Source organism: Gymnogyps californianus, chromosome 3 (assembly GCF_018139145.2).
Source record: "Gymnogyps californianus isolate 813 chromosome 3, ASM1813914v2, whole genome shotgun sequence".
Lineage (NCBI taxonomy): Eukaryota > Metazoa > Chordata > Aves > Accipitriformes > Cathartidae > Gymnogyps > Gymnogyps californianus.
Window position 1 is genome coordinate 94,698,003 of NC_059473.1, and position 18,757 is coordinate 94,716,759.

The 18,757-nt window shown below is 39.4% G+C and overlaps 1 long non-coding RNA gene across 1 annotated transcript in view; it reads left to right on the forward strand.

Annotated features, from left to right (window-relative positions):
- Positions 1 to 17,994, forward strand: part of LOC127015217 (uncharacterized) — a 29,774-nt gene extending 11,780 nt beyond the window's left edge. The window contains exon 3 of the long non-coding RNA XR_007766301.1: positions 17,802 to 17,994. This is a non-coding gene — a long non-coding RNA (uncharacterized LOC127015217). The remainder of the gene's footprint in view (positions 1 to 17,801) is intronic.
- The last annotated feature ends 763 nt before the right edge of the window (positions 17,995 to 18,757 follow it).

An 18,757-nucleotide genomic window follows, 5' to 3' on the forward strand; every position in this document is an offset into this window, starting at 1 on the left:
GGGAGTATTATGAGAAACTGTGGACTGCTAATCTAAAATTAGAGTACTCCAGATCACAGATAGAAACTAAATTGTGCTGGGGCTTAACTGGGTGCGTAGAGTGTACAACTGCTTATAGGCTGTCAGCTTGACATGGTTTTGGACAGAACTACTGAAATAGGACTTGGACCAAAGTAGGTAAGTGGAGTTTTCCCATACTGGGAAATGGAACTTGTCTACCGTGTCATCTTTTTATTTTATTTCATGTTAAATTGGGCAGATTAGTAGCCTCATACAAACACTAGCCTTTGTGATGTATTTCAGGATATTGGATTTGGCAACCCAAACATCCTGATGGAAAAAATTGAAATAGTAAAAAGTCTAGATATGATGTATCAGAGGGATTAAAAATTGGTGAACAGATTTAAAACTATAATTATCAATGAAGAACCATCGTTGAGTGGTACGTTTCCCTGGGGTGGAGAGAGGTAGGCATTGATTCTTTATCTTCTGTTGGTTTATTTTTTTGTTGTTGGTTTATCTAGAAGAAACCAGAGGTATTCCTGTTAGCTTATAAGTGAATTAAATATTGGAAAGGTACAATGAAGATGGGAACAGGTCATAGAGCAGTCTAATTGTATCTCTTAGGAAGCAAGTTGGTACTGTTCATCTTGAATGCAACTGAAATATATACATACACACACATTCAGAAATCAGAAATTTAGGGTATGTTTATACTTGATTTTTCTGTTTGTGAAAAATGCATTGTAGGTGCCTACTGGATAATGGATTGAAGGAGTTGTAAGAATATGTGCTTTTAAAAGGCAAAAGAATTACATGAAATGCTATGCCTCCAGGATGAATTTATATTATAACAGTGAGGAGTTAGAAAAATGACACTATGTAAGCCTGGGTGTTATTTTGTACTTTTCTCTAGCAGTATGTGCTTTGAGGATAGTTGGACTGCGGCTATGACCTAGTACGTAGCTTCTGTGTTGGAAAAGGGAAGGCAAGGTAGCGGGCAGTGTTAGGAGATGGGGAATAGAGGGAGGTATGAAGAAGAAATGTCTTGCTCAGAAAAAAAAAAAAAAGGAAAGTGAGAAAAAGGAAGCTAGTAAAGCTGAAAATGTGGAATGGACAAACATGGGAGAAACAGTACCAAAACCTTGAAAACCAGCGCTGCAGATAGTGCTTTTGAAATACCTTGATTTTTTCACTCCAGGTTTTGAGTTGAGCAGTTGAGCATGACTCTGTCAGGCAAAATATGTCACCAGTGTACCTCTGACGCATCTGATCAAAAGCATTCCTGCGTGCCCCAGTGACAGGGTGGAAGCAGAGCACTGACCGGCCCTGTGGGGAGTGAGGGTGAGGACAACAGTGTGGGAGGGATCAGCCTTTAAGTAAAGGTGTCCTAAAGGGCTGTAACTGTTTTTGAGAGAGACTGGATGCTTAATGTCTTCTGAAAATCAGGCCTTTAGGGTTTATCTCCACACAGTCAGCAAAGAATGCCAGTTTTGTCATAAAATGTAGTTGTGCTGTTTTGACTCCTAAAGAGGATATTCAGGGTTGTCTTACGGCTTGTGTTGGCTAGTATTTTTGAAAGGAGTAGAACTTGGCTATATAAAAATAGCACATTAAAAGTGCCATTTGAGAGTTCGCAGAGTTGTCTGGTCTCAGACCTGAAGTAGCTGAGCTATGGATTACTTCTAACACTTCAGGATACAACACCACTACGAGCTGAGGTTAATAGATCAAATTCCTAAGTCAGTCAGTCTCTGATTCATCTTTTAAGTGTTGTTCCAGGTCTTCAAAGCAAGCCAAATTCTCTACAGCAACAAATGTTTCTACTTCTCTGAGCATACTGAACAAGTAAATAAGTCCAGCAAAATCCAAATGCAGTTTGGCAAGCCAGGATACTGCTGGAAATACTTGCCAAAATTGCCTTGGCAAAAGCTCTTCTCTGTTTTCAGTAGTTTTGGAATGAAATCAGACAAGATCTCGGCTCTGTCTCCATGGGAACGTTATGACTCTCTTAAATATTCCTACTACTAGGTGGATTGTGTGTAATGAGTATAGCTATAGAAGCACTGGGTGCAGAGTGGTTTCCTTGCACAGCGTCCCTCGTCTCCAAGCTGTGAGAACTGTGTTATAGCTACCTTAGTGGAATCATTCAGATGCTTGTTAAATACATGGGAAAGGAGAACCATGTGTGCTTGTAAATGTTACAGTGAAGGGACAATACTTTCTCCAGTGTTTAAAAGTTAGTAGTTGTTCTGTCCAAGTCTGGCCTTGGTGAAGGTCTGATTTCTGTAGACAGAATGCTGTCAGGAGGGCTTCTGGGTTAACAGCCAGGAGATTAATGATCATCTTGTAGAAACAAATCACAGAAGATGGAAGAACCAAAGAATAATGGAAAGAAGTCTATGCTAATACCCTCCAGTGTATTCCCCCCCCCCTTCAAATTTCTTGTGATGCTGGTAGTAGCGCAAATACAGGTTAGATGCTACTGTTTCAGTTCAGGCTGTTTGCTAGCAATAGGGAGCAAATGGTTTGGGGCATTAGTTAAGCTTTCCAGGTATATGTGATGAAATGGAAAACAGTATTTTTACACTTTGTTCAAACAGTAAGCAGGTAAGGAAAGAGAAATAGATGATAGCAAACAATAGCATTGGGGGTGGGGGAATGAATAAATTGCAGTCTAAAGAGCAAGAAAACTGCCATGGAATGTGAAAGCTGTCATAGATCTTGTTTCCTTTCCTATTTATTTTTTAATTTTGTGTTCCTGACCTGACAGAGAGTAGAATATTCAGGCTGTAGCAAGATGCTGGTGTGGCCAGCAATGATGCCCAAGATGGATGTTCAAAGCAATTTGGATGCCAAAAATTAGACAGCATCTCCCTCTGGAGGTCTTTAAAGGCATCTCTGTCTGTGCAGGGAACTTTGTACTTATTTTAGGAAGACTGCACGATTAAGTTCCTAAACCTTGGAATTATCCTGGATACTCTAGTCACTTCTACCCCACCCGGCAAGTTCAGTAAAAACACCATATATGGCAGAACTAGACTGGCCACTGACTAAATGGGAGAACTAACCTGTTCTGTATGAGTGGGTTTTATGCACCATACTAAAGAAAAGTTGATTAAGGCAGTTCATGCAGGCAGGTTGTATAGAAGACTTTGGCAAAAAGGTTCTAGTCTAATCTTCTGGCAAGTGTATAATGGATCTAGGGAAGAAATTACATTTGGCGGCTGCTTTAGAAGATGGGACTCTAAAGAAGTGACTGCAAAGGCCTAATCTCTTTCATAGCACCAAAACCTCAATAATGAATAGCCTAAGACTATTCTACAAGTGATAGCTATCTTCTTGTCAATTGGCAAAAGAATAAAGGATGCATTCTGTTATGACTGATGAAAAACATTTAAGTTTTAGACTTCTGCACCAAGTTGCTATGCTTTCTCTCTCTTCATAGCTGGTGAAAATTTAGTTGGTAGAGTCCGTGGGCCTGGATAGCATCCCTCTGGTCACCTGCCTAAACCTAGTGCCAATTAGGACCTCTACAGCATTGGTAAAAATTGCATCATGCTGATGCAACCTGAGACCTGCAGGATTCACAACAAAGACAACTGGAAGTGAGGTGGAACTCCCAGGATGTTTAAACTGATAGCAGATACCTATGTCTAGGTACCTGAATTACACCCAAAGTGTCTGCTGTAGGATAAGCTGAATCTTTCTGTAGGCTTTTTTAACTGTAGGGGAAGTTTATGTGTCTTTATATTTTTTAGGTGTCTTATCGAGAGTTGAATCCTACCCTAAATGTCTTTGTCTTATTCTTCTTGAATCTGTAAATAGCCAGGCATACCTGTTTGGATAAAACCTGTGTAAGAAGTTCTTGGAAGAATCAGGATTTCGCCTGAGAATGTCGAAACAGCATTTTTTTAATAGGTCCATGCAGTGTTACGTTGTGGTGAAGTGTTGACAGTGTTCAAAGATGATCTGGCATTTCATTCCCAGAGTAAGTCTCTTTTCCCTTGAGTAAGTCTCTCAGGATTTAGTATGGCTTTTATTCTTTTTGAAACTATATTGTTCCTCCTGTCTGTCATCTAATCCACATGGATGTTTTTCTCTAGATCTATGCAGAACACATGGGAGCTTTGTAAAGTTGCTAACACTATGTTTGTCCTGTACCATCTGACAGCCTAAAGACAGGAAGCTAAAGGGTTTCAATTTCAAGATGGATCAAGTGGAGCATATTGGAAACCTGTAAACAAGAAGTCTGATCTCTCCTCTTTTTCTCCTGAAGTCTGCACCATAGCAACTATCTACACAGAAGGATTTCATGTCTTGTATGAGGAAATCTGTAAAGAAACCTTGTTGTTCTTTTGTTCACTTCTATCACAAAGATATGTTATATGAACATATCTGGTGCTGTCTTGGAAAGCTGGGTGTTTCATTGCTGGGAGGAACTGACTGCAGGTATCAGCTTTGTTAAAACATCTTATTTTTCTGTTATGCTTCCTTCCATGTCAGTGTGCTGAGTTGGGAATCCGATTGTAAAGGAGCTGTGAACTCATACTGAAAAATAACGTGCAAGTTTTCTAATCTGAGCATTTCTACTCCTCAACAGGAAGATCTGCGGGTTTTCCACATGTCAGTTAAATTGAATGAAATCGGTAGCTTTAGGAAAAGGAGAACGTGAGTGTTTCAGTACAGAGTTTGAATAATTAAAATTTGGAACTGAACACGTTTCCACCTCTGGCATTTTGCAGTTGCTGCTTATGAGGACAGTGTTATTTCAGAATGATTTGGATCTTTTGTCAGTATTGCTGATTTAAGACTGGTTTAGCCCTTATACTGCCAAGTGGACGTATGTTGAGGGGAAGAAGGGGCAACTGTTTCTCATTAGGACACAGACAAAAAGCTGCAAGCATAAAATAAAGGTATGGAAAGCATCTTCCTTGCAGTAGTGTCAGCTGGACCCAGTTCTAAGCCTGTCTACTACTTTTCTGTGGTTATACATGTGGTTTTTTTCCACTGCCAACTGACTGTTTGATGTTTGTGAAGGTGCTTGCACAGTGGGGCTGAAGCTTACATATTCCTGCCTATGTACTCACCTTGAGGTGCACGCGGTCTGCTTTGTGTTCAGAAGTGCTTATTGTCTACAACTTCTCTTGACTAAGTGTACTCATTCATCGTAGCTAAAATAGATCTAAAATGTTTCTAGGAAGGGTATCTGTGCTTTAAGCCCCTCAAACTTCTGGCACTTGCTGTCTGATGTCTTGGGACATGGGTGACTAGACTTGGTCGTATCATTGTCAATGCTTCTCTTGCAGAGGAGTTTTCTAAAGCGGTGGCAGACTACACTTGCTAGGTGTATTGAGTTACAAGATAGTGTTATATGCAGATATGCATTCTCCTTCATGAAAGCTGTAGAACAAGCAAATGTTCCTAACTGCATCTGTAGAGTGTCTGCTGTCTGTTTTAGATACTGGTGAAGTATCTTTGTTCCTAGAGATTCAGTAGCTCCTCATGAAACGTGTAGAGTTCAACTTCTAATGTACAAATACAGCATTTTTGCTTTAAAAGTAAGTAATTTTTAACTTTCTAAAGATGTTTCCACGGCTGCAGCAAATCTGTTCTGTCGTGTGAAGTATGTGAGTATTTTTTAGCACAGCATGTGCTAAAAATTGCATCATGAACTAAATCAGGGTTGTGACATACATCATATATTGAGAAATAGTTTGCATTGAATTTCAGTTGCTTACTGAAAAGGACATCTGAAGGTATAAATCCTCTAGTTTTCATTGTAAGCAATAAATCGTGTCTCTGATTTGATTGCATTTTGCCTTATGTTGCTAATATTCTGCTTTAATTTGCTGGAATTGATTTGCTGGAACCAGTTTTCTCCTCTTAGGAGAGAACTATCAGCTGGTGGGACGCAAGTTTCTTTGAGCTGACCAAAAAAGTAACTAACATACCTTGAATGCAGTAGTTCTTGTAGGCTAGTATATATTATGTTTTTCTACTACGATTTGTGTCAGATCTCATTTTAAGTTTCCAGTCACTTTAAACTTAATAAGAGTAAAATATTTGCATTTTAGAAAACAAGGTATATGCTTTCAAATCTGGTCAGAGAAATTACTATTGTTGCAGTAAATTCTGCTGCAGAAAATGTGTCAACTCTCTACCTTTCTAAAGAATCTGAAGACATGAACATCATTCAGTCTTCACTTCCACACTTGTCATTTCAGAATGGAGGATTTTATTGTTTTAAAAATTAAAATCTGAACCTAACTTAACTTTCAACTTCCTCTGCGGTTCCCATTTTAGAATCTCTTGACATTACTGTTGTGTTGGCGGGAGGTGTCATGTTGCTGGGCTCTCGAGAACAAAGTTTCCTGGCACTGGCATGCACCACACCAGGACAGATTTTCTGTTATGAAGACGGTGTATATGTTACCATGCTTCTTAAATTCGGTTTTTGACCTCTGCTGAAGTGGCTAACAGTGACGACAGAATCATTTCTGATACTGTCCTGCGGTATCTTCAGTGCAGCTTGTGCAGCCCACCGGGGCTGTGAGCAGGCAAATGTCTGTCGCTGCAGCTTTGAAGAGAGAGTAGGGTATTTCTAGCTAGAAACATAAGTCAGGATAGGAGAGAAGGTAGACATCGTGGCTTTGTCATCTCATCACAAGGTGCTCTGGTTATTTTGCATAGCCTCCTAACAAACAGCCTGTATGGCAATTGCCATCATTCCTCTCTTTGGGTTTGTGTTTAGCACAGAAGGTAAAATCGGGATGTTGCTGAACCCTGCCTAACATGTCAGTTCTTCAGATAAGACCCATAGAATTGCAGCACTGGTCAAAAATATCTCCAGAAAGGAAGTACCCGAGCTGCTTACATCCCTTTCTTCTCCCTTTAATACTTGGCAGGCTTTCACTTAGCTTGGTCAGGAAGTTAATATGGGGTGGTAGTTGGAGAGGTCACTTGCATCGAGCAATCTGAAATACTAGCTGCCTGCTCTCATCTTTAGCCAGGAGGGGCACAGGCAGAACTGTAGGCAGTCGCTTGATTTTTTAAAATTTTATTTTATTTTTTTCCTATGCTGCTTCTAAAATTTCCTGGTGTTGTAAGACTTGGGAAAGAAAATGAAGCCTCTGTCCACTATTTGATGGTTGGGTCTAGAAGGAGTTTGTTGCAAATTACTTTTTGTGAGAAGTAGCCTGCTAATTTTTGTAGCAGAGAGAAGCTCTGGAGGTGAGTGGCACCATTCCAGGTTAGCACAATGATTCACAGCCCTGAGCAGGGCAACAGGATGCGATTTAGCAGCCTCGATGGGGGAGGAGGCATGGAAACTTTTTAAAATATTATTTCCATTGCCAGGCCATTTACTTATGAAAATTCTTATGCTGGAGCCTGTCTCTGCCCTTATCTTCTGCTGCTGACCCTCGAGTTTCTTCCTTCCTGCTTCTTGGATGGAGCCTGGATATCCATGTTGCCTCCGACTGATGCTTCTTTGCCTCCTGTTTCCTACCAGCTGTGTCTGTCATAGTCATCAGGCGGGTTGTAGGGCTGGAAGTGAGGTAGAAATAAGGAAAAAACGTGATGCGTTTTTCTCTTATGCCTGCTTGCCTTGTCTTATACACTGACCGTATGATGTTACAAGTTTGATTCCTAGGCAAAATGCGTGCCGAGAGCAGCTTTCAGCTTCATTCCTGTGTTAGTAACTGAGAGATTGAAAACACTTCAATCACCAGACAGACTGGGTTTTCCAAAAGTTATAATTCTCATGAACTTTGTGAAGCTTAGTGTTTATATATCCTACTCTTGGATTACAGTTGTCTGTATTTATTTGTTTAAATATGGGGTACAGCATGTACTATTTTGATGTACTATTTTTGATGATCACTGTATTGTTCCACTTCCTTAAAATAAATAAAATAAAAATAGACTAATACTTAGCAGCATGCTAAGTGGTGAAAGGTTGATGCTAATTAAATAGGGTGGTCAAAGTGCATGTATGAAGAATTACAGATGGTGCAGAACCTTTTTAAATACTTCAGCTACCCCTGCCTTTAGACTGCCCAAACTTTGTGAAAATACAAAGTTTTTCAGTGCATTTAAAAAAAAAAAAAAACCAACAAAAAACCACAACAAAAAGTGTTCCTTTATTTTATATTGGCACTACTTGGGCCCCTCATTTGTACATGTATAAGTTAGGCAGCAAGAGGAGAGGTGGGGATGGAAATGCAGAACTGTTGCTAAATTGGTACCTTTCAGTTCCTTTGTTCAGCATAAGATTTACTTTAACCACAGTAAAATAGATGTGGTTTTTAAAGAAGCCTCCCTATAAAATAACCAAAAAAATGTGTCAACGTTTGACTAATGCTTAATTTACTACTTTTTCATGGGAAAAAAAAAAAATACCGCTACTTTTTTTTTTTTCTTCAAACTATTTTTGTTCCAAAGTATCCAAAACTCTCCTATCGGTGACATTGCTGTTTCTGTAAACACTGTCCGTGGGCTGGCTCCGGGACTCTGTTTGTTCAGAGTGTGAGCTGGGAGACTCCCTTCCAATGGAGGAAATGGGCCGATGCATTAAGCTTTTGCTGGAGATTGTTCACATCCACAGAAGCTATATCCTCTGCAGGAAAATGGAGCTTGGATTCGTGCCACAGCGTGTCCGTGATGTTAATGAGTGGGAGAAGCTGTGTGTTCGTTGCCTGCTTCAGCAGTAATCTGCTAATTCAGGGAAGGAGTGCGAAAACAAAGTGGAGTTTGATGAAATTTAAATGGGACACTTAATCCTGTTAGTACACAGAGGGAAAAGCTTTGTGTTGCATGGAGGGGAGGGAGAGAAGCTATTGAATTTACCTGAAATCTATGCATCAGGAAGAACTGGATCAAATGGGATCTGGATCCATGCCTTGTTTCAAATACATCATCTTTGCCAAACAGAAACCTCAGCTGAGTTTCTGTAAAACTGAAGCCCTGCTTGTTTTCATCCTGCAGCAACTGTTGTTTAATACAGATGAGCAACTTGATCTTCTTGGGTTGCTCACATACCATAGTGATGAGCCTCACCGAAATACTAATAAAGAAGTTTTAAGTTTACTGCCTGTTTAGGAGAAAAGGAAGTATGTTCAGGTGAGTTTTGTTACTATCTTTATGTTCAAGTGGTGAGTTTAAATCCTTTTTTCAGTTTCAGCATTGCTGTTCAAGTAATACCTGTTACTGCTCTCAAATTTTTTCTTTGGTGTTGCTAATTTGGCAGCCTGAGCCTAAAATGGGTTAAATGGGTTTATAAATTGTCAGTCAGATGTTCAATGTGACTGCAGCATGCGGTGGTGCTGAGCACCGTGATTTCTGTGAGATCCCTGATGTAGTTCTGGATCGCAACGGGTAGATGCGCTGGGGGGAGTGTGGGGCAAGGCAGCACTGGTGGGGCTGGTAAGCCAGTAACACCAGGTCGTTGCTTAAATCTTTTCTGTAGGCAGTATGAAGAGGAGAGGAGAGAGGAGGACTGTGCGGGAGGTTATGGAGTTGGAAATTGCATTTCTGTTAAGATGCAATGTAGAGGAAAGCATAAATGAGGCTTGATAGAAACTGTAATGTGGGGGGCAGAGGCTGACATCATGTGATAACTGGAGGTAGAGAAGATGGCTTAATAGGGGGGAAAGATGATTGTAGACCTTGATAGGCCTAGACCATGACAGTAGCTGCTGTTTGATTCAACTGAGAAGGGGTAGCCATAAGAGGATGTGAAGGGATGACTTCTTAGACTGTTCTTTCTGGCAGTAGTTTTCTGAATGTGAGTCACAGCAAGATTTTCGCCTTTCCTTCATTGGAGAATGTTGTGTGAAAGTGAACCTGGAAGAGGAAGAGTCACTGGATGGGACAGAAACATAAGGACCAGTTGAAAGGACTCCAATTTAGTTTTTATGCATAAAGAATCTGCAAGACTGGGTGTTTGGCTGGGTCTGTAGAGTTGCAAGTATTAATGATGTGTTTGAGTTGGCAGGCGTATTTTTCTTGAAGTGATGGAGAGATGAAGAAAGATTTTGTATGTACCGTTAGACACAGATTTGGAGTAGAGGCAGTTTTCCGGACCGTGTTCACAAAGGTGGCAATTTTTTAAAAATTGCAAAGTAGATCACCCAGAGAATGGAGGTCCAGAAGAGCTTTTTTGGATCTCCACTTCAAAAACAAATGGAGGATCTTCTGATAGGAAGGAAAAAAAAAAAAGCTGAATAAGAGAGCTAGGTCTGGACTGTCACAGAAAAGAAGATTGACAACTCAAAATGCATGGGGATGGAATAGTGCAAATATCTTTGGACTTTGGCAAGAACACTGTTATCTAAGTTAACCTGAAGAAGGTCTAGGATGGAAATAGAAAAGTGAAACTTGAGGCAACTACTGTGCTTAGAGATTAAATGAAAATCTGGGTAGTGAATGAAGAGGTGAGATAATTGAATGATGTAAGATGGGGAAAATAGCTAAAGGATGGAAATTCCCTAATAATGCATACTTTTCCATAAAACTTATTTGTAAATCCTTAAAAAAGGAATATCATTAAAAACAAACGAACCAACAAAACTATTTTAACTTGGTTATAGTAACCTTAAGCATTAGCAATAGGAAATGCTTCCTGCATTGTTTAATTCTTGCTCTGTGAATTCAATAGCACTCTTAAACCAACAGCAGCAAGAAAAATTGACTGTACAAGTCTGTCAGATATTGTGCCAAACCTCATTCCTACTTGTCCACGTAAAAATGACAACATTTCAAGTTGGCAATTTCCTTTTGTTAAAAGCATCGTTATCTAGAACTTTTTTCAGTAGAGGAAAAAGGATGCATCCACCATACTCCATCTGCTCGGTCATGCAAATATTGCCTTGTAACTATTGAAATGCCAGCCTCTATCGAAGTCTCACAGCTTGAATGCCATTTGCCACAGTTCATTCAGCAGAGAGCTAGCTGCCTGGTGGGTGTAGAGGAAATGTTAGAGGCTAGCTGAACATAGTTTAGGTAATTTAGAGAAGGATGCAAAAACCCCTTTGATGCTCAAGGGTGAACTTTTAATTTAAAGATTTTAGGAAATGAAGTTGCGCTAAATAGTAACTGACTGTAAGCTTCTTTCTACTCAAATTTTGCTGCTGATGTGAAATCTTAAGTAACTTTTAAGTGCAGCTTTGCAGTTTTGCTCCTGCAGAAGCCGAAATTCTTCTTTACCTTCTTAAAACTTGATTTTAAAGAACTTAGATTTCCTGGGGAAAAGGGGCCGGCTATTCTATTATTCTGGCATAGTGTGCAAGCTGGCTGTTGAGTCACGTACTCTGGATGCTAGTAATCTTCTTGAGATTTCCTGAAGAGAGAGTGACGGGAATAGTACTTGTCACCTGGGCGTATTGAACTCGGACTGAGCAAGTAGCATGTGTAAAACTGAGGCACTTGGGGTTGGTTTTTGCATGTTTTGAATGTTCAAAAAGTAGGGAAAAAATGACTTGCAGAAGAGCTGTTGTAGAAACAAGTGTTTACGTGTAGAGAATTTGAGGGAGAGAAGTTAACAGAGAGAAACTATGAGCCTCAAGGGTCTTTGTTACAATTAGAGCCAAGACTCATGAATTAAAAATTCCCATTTAGAGAGTGCACATAAATTACCTCTTGTTTTAACCTGACAAAGACTTGCAGTTGTATGGAACAAAATAGGAATTGTGCAAAGGTTTCCTGATGAAACTCCAAAGCAAGGTGAAACATGCTTGTAGGTTTTATATTTAATTAAGCACTTAGGTTTGCAACAAAACTTGCCTTCCTTCCTGAATCCGTGATTAGACTCCTCCAAGAGAAACTTCTGAGACTACGTAGCTCATCTGAATCAGAGGGAGGTTCCAGGGCTTAGTTTAGTTACGAAATTAGAGGCACTCTTCCTTTGGACATAATTTTGATACCATCTTAAGTGGTTTGGGGGTTTCCTGTGAAGCGATTTACTTCAGATTCATTTTTTGTGGTTGCTGCTGCTCAACTACTAGGTAGTTTGTACGCCATCTACCCTTCGGAACTATATAAGGTAAATCTTCTAGGATGCTGTCTGCCTCTCTGCTTTTTATTTCTCTTTTCCATATTAATATCCAAGTTGTCCAGCATCTATATTAAGAAAACATAAATGCTCCAAAAAAAGTGTCTGTGTATCTGTATTTTTGCTGCTCTTCCAATTTTACTCAACTTTAGATATGAAACCATGCAAAGGAAATCTAAGAGTGCGGTGGGCTTAAAACTTAAGTTGAAACCTCAGAGCTGTGCTAAAACCACCCTATAAGGCATGACAGAAACGTTTCAGTAAATTCTCTTCCTAGCCACCAGCCTAAAAAGTTCATTTTCTGTTCACAGTTTTTAACTTAACATAAAGTTTCCTTTAATTGTATCATTTTCGAAGTTCTTTACATTACTGTAAGAATATACGTGCACTGAGTTGACTGCATTTGGTAAGAAAATTGAAGAGGTTTTTGTAAGGTCATGCAATAAGCCAGTATTAAAACCATAAACCTGGTTTCTTATATTACTCTTGTACCTAAGAAATGAATTAAAAACAAAGTTCTCCTAATGTGAAGTTCCACAGGTCAATGTATGTTGTTTGCTTTGCTTACCTGCATATTTCTCACAAAATAGCAATCAGGATGTCACCAACATCCAGTGGTTCTATGCCAAGCAAAAATGACATTAGTTAGATTTCTTAATCACTTGACAATTCTTTTCTTGGTTTCTACAAATACTGGTGTTCTCTTAATACGTGTTTTTGCTTCAGAGTAAGACGTGTTGATTGTGGTAGGATAGAAAGCTCGATCTATAAACTAGTAAAGCTGAAAATTCTTGCTAAGACTAAATAATAAAGGTTATGTTTGCGATGGCGGATTGGTTTTATTCCTTTTTTGATTGTTTTTAGTCTATGCATTAATGGTCTAAAGTAAGTCCTGCCCTTTATTTAAGTAGCCTGTGAAACTTTTCTAGTTAATAGCTTTAGTAGCAAAGTGTGTAACTGAATTTGGACATTGAGCAGCAAAAATGTTTTTGTGCCACATCTGTCTTGCTGAAACTAATTTCTACCATTGAGAAATTGTAAATTTTGATATTTATTTGCGTGAAGAAATGAGATAAATGCTGCTGTTAGAATTTTCTAAGTAAAATCACATCGGCCAGAGATGCTCCGGAGACACTTTCCTTACAACTCTTGTCAGAAAACAGAGAGACGGGGTGAAGGTGGAGGGAGCCTCTGCTGTAGCACAAGGACAATCATGCTAATGCTTGTTTTGCATAAGAGCTTTATTTAGCTTAGCAACCTCGTTGCTAAATATTCCCCAACACTTTGCAGCATAATCTAAGGAGACTAAAGTTATTTAGGAACAGAGGGAATGCAAACGTGTGGGGCAAAGACACATGCCATAGCTAGAGAGTCTGACGAGCGTGGGGAAGGAAGGCATTGAACCTTGATTAGAGATTGCTTAATATCAAACTGGGTTTTGGTGTCCTGCAGCGGTAGAAACTGATGCCTGTTCTTAGAGCTTTGTATTTCATTTTTTTGCACGTTGATAACATGCACATCATATGGCAGACCCCAGGGGCTGCTTCTCCGTATGATAGTGAGACTTTCTATTTTGTGTGACACTTTCCATTCAGGACTGATGGCAGGGCTGGATTTGTGTACCCGGACAGTTGGGGGGGTGTTAAATAAATATTCGTATCAGCCTGGAGTGGAGGGTTGAACTAGCAATTCTCTAGACTGTACTGACATCTGCTGGCAGTTTATATATTTATATAGTGTTTGAAATGTTTTTCATTCAAAGATGGGCCAATTACCTATCTACAGTCTGCTTGCTTTTGTATTTTGGGCTGTTCCACTGTATTTTGTGGCTTCTATGTGGTGGCTGTTCTCCCACTGTCTTGCTTCTGACTCCCGGGGGGAAAAAACTTTAAAATTGCTGAAAGTAATGTTTCTTTTAGCTAGTTTAAAAAATGTACTAAGGACTTCAATTTCAGATTTTTTCTTTTTTATTCTGTGTGTGTCTTATAGCAGTTACGTGGAAAAGGAAACATTTTCATTATTTTATGTTTTTTCCCCTCCCTTCAAAGAGCTGCAAGGCTCATGAAGGAAATGAATGGGATAGTTTTCTTTCTTCGAAGCCAAAGGCACATACAGTTGCTAAAGGAGAGCCCTGAGATCCACATCCATTTTTAGGTCTTCCCCATCAGACAGAGACCCTGGGGTTTCTCCTTATGTACCCAGATATGTAAGTGCATGTATCCAAAATGTAACACAGAATGATCAGGACAGGAAAAAACATCGAATTCATTGGCATGGGCTTGAAGTAATCTTATAACCGTGCCAGGGTTTTTTGGAGAAAGTCAATAACAAATCATTGTTACCAGGACCAGAAGTTGTTCACTGAAGCTGTGTGTCCTTCCAGGAGCAGGCAGGTGAGAAGAAAAACTTGGCAGTTTTGAGGGAAATGCTGCTTCATGTAGTGGGAGAACAGCAGAAGTGAGTGGTTTGTGGTCTTCACAGCTACCATGTAAGGATGGAGACGTATGAAGGGGGAACCCCTAGACTCTAGCTAAGCTCTAAGGATGCCTGCCACTTTGCCTGCTCCTTCCCAAGTCCAAATCTCAATTCTTACTTCAAATTGATGTGGCTGTTGTACTTTAGATGTTGCTAGTTGCTTTTTGAGGGGTGGCAGGTCAGTGAAAGAGGTAATTTGGGATATATCTCTAAATGTCTTTACACACAGTCTTTACTCCAGGACTCCACCAGGCAAGGAAGGAAGAGTTATTTCTTCTCAGACACCTATAGAAGGATATGCTTTGCAATGAAAGCTGGTGGGTTTGTTGGGGTTGGTTTTTTTTGCTGCTATCTGGGTACCGAGACATAGATGAGGAACTGTGCCTAGCAAGTGGTAGGCATCTATTTTGGCAAAGGGATGTGACGTATGTAACTTCCTACCCCTCCCCAAGTATCTCGCCTTAGAAGCATCATTCAGGCTTCATAAATACTGGTAAAAATAAAATAGTCACCTGAAATGATTGGAAGTCAAAGGCAGTTAATAGAGAAGCAGTAGAAATATAGTGGACCTGTGCTTAATGTGATCGTTTCGTTGCTGTCATGTTTTCCTCTTGCTTGTTTTGAATGTAGGCCCTTCAGAATGGGAATTACTGTGTTGAGTATAAATGCAGTTCTTACCAGAAGATTTCCTTAAATTGTTTGAAGTTGTTATGACTATCTGGTGGGAAGGGTATCTGAAATATATATGCAAAACTGACTTTTAAAGTCCTAAGTCACTTGTGTCATTCATTTAAATGCTGAAGCTGAAGAATATGTGGTAGTCTCAAAAGTGTTTGGGATTCCATAATAGTATAAGACAATAATGTGTTGCTTAGTTTTTATACTGATTTTTCTTGTTTTGAATTTCTGGATTGTTTTTCCTTCATCTGTTTGAGTATTTCCTTGTCACTGCATCATTTGCCTTGACAAGTTTTCTTCCTTTGTGTTGCCTGTTATTACACTGGCTCTCATAAATTTTCTTAGATATGAGGCCAACAGCTCCAATAGTTCATAGGCTTATTTTGAAAGCAGAATTCCTTCTTGCTATAGAAAAAAGCCAAAGCAGACATTTAAGGCTTTTTCCTGCTACTTACTTTTTAGCAAATAGAATATCCATGCTCTCTGAATTTACATAGTTAGGGTTTTTTTTGCCTTAGGGACATACTGGATTATTGCAGGGGAGGTAATTTTTTTTTGTTTCCATTTATTTTCCATGTATTAAACTTGGGAAAACAGTTTTAATGTTAGAGGGTCTAACACAGGTTAACATTTTCAGAGTCAACTGTCTGATTTTAAGCCCTGACATTTGAATTGTACAGGGAAGATAAAATAATAGTAAATAGAATTTCTAACCAACAGTAATAAAAGATGCAAATCAAGATATTGTGACTGATCACTTGAATATAAAAAAAATTTCATCATAGCCCTTAGAGGATCAAAATAGGATCTGTTAACAAAAGAAATATCAGATGCCTGTCTGCCAAAGGTTGAGAGTACTGTGGTAAATTCAGTCAGAGGCTACCACAATATTATTTTTCTGCTCTCTTGTAAAGGGTTGAAGTGCCGTCTGCAAATCGTACTTAAGCTGAAAAACCTCAAATGAGAAACATAAGGTCTCCAGCAGCTGTTCACATGGGACTTCGAAGCTGGCCCGGCCTCCAGCAGGGGCGGGGGCTAGATGACCTCCTGAGATGTGTTCACACCTGGATTATTCTGAGATTTACTCCTTTTTCTTGCTCTGAGGGTGCAGCTCCGTGATTTTCTTTCTGCACTTTATGCTTTTGTTTCTACTGCTGGATTCGTTGTTGAGCCAACACCAGGGTTTCTTGCAGGGTTACCTGGCACTCTGACTGACTTGGCTGCTTGATTAAAGGACAGGGATTTCCGTCTTCTGCTGTGTGTCTTTGAGAGATCCAACCCATGGCCCCAGTCAACATGTAAAATTGGTGGAGTTTTTTTGGAGAAAGGCATGTTCTGAGCGCAGAACTAGTGTAGGTTGTTTAGCTGCTGACAGAGAGCTGATTTATTGAGGACAGACAGCTTGAGAAGGAAACCTTTTAATTCTTGCAATTTTTGCCTTCTTTGCCCTTGCAGTTCATATTATTCTGTAGCAGACTGAAAGGTGAAGTTGATCTGTACCTTCAGATTTATTTCAACGTTTCAGGCTCCTGCAAATGTCTAGGTGGTCTTATGAATGGTAAAGTGGGGTGTGCAATTATATAGTCCCCCTCTTGCCCTCTCCTGCTGCTGTAGTTCTTTGTCTTGACCAAAGGGACCCCCACTGGGGATTTTTGTGACTGCAAGAACTGGGCTTTTAGATATGTGGCCTGATTTTCAGAAGTGCTGGAATGAGATGCAGGTAATGATAGAGGAGAAAATTGTACAGTTACTTTGGTCCAACTGAAACATACTTTGCGCCCAAAGGAAAGCTGTTTCTTCAGAAAGCTGGCCAATATACTGTCGTATAAATGGTGTGCATATAATGGTGAGAACAGTACCAGTATTGGGCAACCCTTCTATGGGTAAAGCTCTCGGATAAAGCTCCTCTGCCTTTTCAATAGCAAATTAACTTTTCTTGAAGTAGGTTGCTGTGATTCTGTAAGACGATTCAGGTCCCCAGTCACTTGCACATGTGTTTTTGCACATGCATTGTTTTTTAAAGTAGAAACTATTAATAATCTTGTCCCAAAGTGTTTCTTATGCTGTACTAAAACCTGTTTAAGTGGAATTTTTTCTATTCTGAGGATTTTGGCTTTTCTTCTATGTGAGAAAAACTTTTTTTATTTATGATTAGATTCTCAGTTTTTATTTTGTTTTTTCCTTTTCCCTTAGAGGTGATATATTTAAGGAAATTGAATACTTAATCTGTTTCTGAGAGGAAAATATAATCTCAAACATACCTAGACTGCTGTTAAGTCATCTGTTGTTATATAACTGAACTCTTAAATTTACCAAGCTGTGTCTTTAAAAGTATCCTTTTCCTTACAGTATTCAAAGGTGTCCCAGAACCATCATTCCTCTGGTAATTAAAAATAAGCCAGATATTGTAGGTATTCCTCTAAGCCAGCACTCTAGGATACTGCTTTTAAATTGTGTTAAAAGCTTCCAGTCCTTTGGAAAAATTACATGTCGGCTTTTACTTGTGGAATGCAAATACAATTTTTCTGCTTGATTGTTTGTTTGTTAGTGTATTTATGTGCACTCAGTAAAATGGTGAATTCTGTCTTTTCTGCAGGCACAACTTCAAGATATTCAGGAGTGCTTTGGAGTGAACCGGCAGGAAGCCTTGCAATACCACAGTGGCAGTAAGAGTGGCTGTCCTCTGGAGATGCTGAAGCTCAGCTTTATTTTGAACTTCTTTCTTACACTTCCCAACTTGTGCACAAAGGCCTTAACATTGACTAGGATTCATATGGTATAAAATAGTCATGGGTATGGATTTTTTTCCTCCTTTACTTGACATTTGCGTGTTCTCAGCAGTGATGAAGTCTGTACTAGGTCTGCTGACATTTGGTTTGTTTTCAAGAGCTCTGAGTGACAGGTACTGTAAACATCCTACACTCTCAGCTGTGGAAACTAAGAAAGCTGGGAGAAGGCTGTTTACTCTCCCTGCCTTGGAAATCGTCCGGAGGACAAGAATGGAATATTGTGAGCTCTGTGTTGATTGTATTTCTGACAACCTGTATTTCATATTTTACGTTATGGTGTTAGTAAACAAATAATAGCATTATATCATGTCATCAGTGTCTCATGTTCTGACCGAGGTCAGAAGGGCCTTACAATATGCTTTAGCTGCACTGCTGGCTTGAGGGAAACTTAAATAGTAGCAATAATACATTACAATACTTTCATCCTTAAGCAGTGATTAAAACAGACCTGTCGCTTTGTTTGTTTGTAGGTGGTGGTACATACAAGTTACAGTGCAGACATCCTCAGGTTGACACATCAGTAGTGTATTTAATTAAAATCATCCTTAAATGTTTGGTTCTTGTTTTCCAAGATTCACTCAATTCTTGTTTCCTACCCAAAAGGGCTAGAAACAGAGGTCAGAAGGCAAAAAGGTTCCTAGGGGACTTCAAATTTCAGTTTCTTTTCGAAGAAATTCAGAGGTGTCAACACTGATTAACTCCATCTCTAAACTAACTGAATTAAAGATACAAAGGTATTTACCTTATGTTTTCCACTTGCTGT